General features: G+C 42.8%; 1 pseudogene; it reads left to right on the top strand.

The window, feature by feature from the left end:
* The first annotated feature begins 1159 nt into the window (after window positions 1–1159).
* LOC117707579 (small ribosomal subunit protein eS24 pseudogene) lies at window positions 1160–1558 on the top strand (annotated as a pseudogene).
* Window positions 1559–1791: the final 233 nt, after the last annotated feature.

Here is a 1791-nt window from a genome sequence, read left to right as displayed (position 1 = left end):
GATATTAGGATCTAGAGTGTCAATAGGTGACCCTTTGGATTGATTACTTAAGGAGTTTTGTGTTCAAATTCTATTGCAAAGGTGAACACATCTAGGATCACTCAGGTCATGGGCAAGCTGAAGAACCTGGAGATTTTCTAAAAGACATCCCTAGAAGGAGTGAGACAGCATGGACAACACATTTCCTGTGGATGAAAGAAGAGGCTGGAGGAAGATTGCACTGCACCCCATAGTCATGGGAGACTCCAGGACACAGGTTAGACTGGAGGAGACACAAGTTTTTCAGTGTGATTTCAGCTTATTCAGTGGGAGTTAGGGTCTTAGCCTGGCTAATGCCAAGGAGAGACTGGGCATCTGGCACCAGGGTATTTGTGGAGGCCAGAAGACAAGGATGAAAATAAGCAATCTCTAGGAGAATGATGTCAACCACAAGAAAGGGTCAGAGAAGCACAAGGAGTCACAAAACCCATAAGGACCTAGGGGAGATGGGGGATGACAGGCAACTCTGAAAGAAAGGCAGGAGAGGTCAAGAAGGTGTGCAATAGCCATATTGTGCCTAAGGAAACTGCAGCATTGCAGCTCCAAAGTGAAGGTGGACAGGGTCTGGGGATGAGGGCCAGCCAGGTGGGGGGTCTTGGTTTATGTTGGGAACTTGAGCAGTGAAGAGGAGGGAAGAGAGATTAGGGTTAGTCCTGCAATGGAGGATTACTGAGAGAGCAGAATATGTCTGTGACAAGGTGGCCTCCCTGTAATTCTCATGGCCTGCCCTTGTTGAACTCTGGTCCAGCATGGAATATCCCCCTGAACAGGAGGCTTGTAACAGGAACAAAATAGAAAGAGGGGTTGGGGGATCCTGAATGGAAGGGGTGGAAAGTGAGGTGACTTTTATTGACTGCTTCTATTTGACTAGGAGTTATGTCTGTTTAATTGACTATCTTGTCATGATTTGGCCTTGAGATGTGAAATGTATTAATAAAGCTATCAAGTTGTTTTAGATTTTACAATGTGGTGAAGCAGTATTTTTAAAAGAGTGTCCACTCTTCTTTGCCTGCTTGCCTTGTGGGACTGAGCAACTGCTAGATCCGTGGACTTCCATTCACAGCTGCTGCTGACCATTGTTGGGGAGTTGGACTACAGACTATCTGGCACCATAGCCATGATGAGTGACTTGATAACTATCTGGACCAGGGAGTTCATGACATACCATCTGCTTCAGAGGAAACAGATGGTCATTTATGTCCTTCATCCTGGGAAGGAAACAGTAACTAAGACAGAACTTTGGAAAAAGCTGGCCAAAATATGCAAAACCACACCAGATGTCATCTTTGTATTTAGATTCAGAACACACTCTGATGGTGGCAAGACAACTGGCTTTGACATAATCTTTGATTCTTCAGATTACACAAAGAAGAATGAGCCTAAACACAGACTTGCAAGACATGCACACTATGAGAAGAAGAAGACCTGAAAACAGCAAAAGGAACTCAAGAACAGAATGAAGAAGGTCAGCAGGACTTCAAAGTCCAATGTTGGTGCTGGCATAAAGCCAAAGGAATAGATCTATGGTGACTTGACATTTTGTTGTGATGTGCATATTTCTGAGAGAACCCATAAACTAAAAAGCTTTTAAAATATTCCCAATTTTCAGAAAAAAATACAAATTGATTTCTAAAAAAAAGTGAGTCCATGTGAGACACTGGATTTTCTGTGTCTGTTATTAACATTTCACCTTTTATTTCTAATTAGGTTAATTTGTATATTCTGTCTACACTTTTAATAGTTTGGGACAGG

This window comes from Arvicanthis niloticus, chromosome 4 (assembly GCF_011762505.2).
Source record: "Arvicanthis niloticus isolate mArvNil1 chromosome 4, mArvNil1.pat.X, whole genome shotgun sequence".
Lineage (NCBI taxonomy): Eukaryota > Metazoa > Chordata > Mammalia > Rodentia > Muridae > Arvicanthis > Arvicanthis niloticus.
Note: the sequence above shows the minus strand (reverse complement) of the source record. Positions and strands in the feature narration are given on the sequence as shown.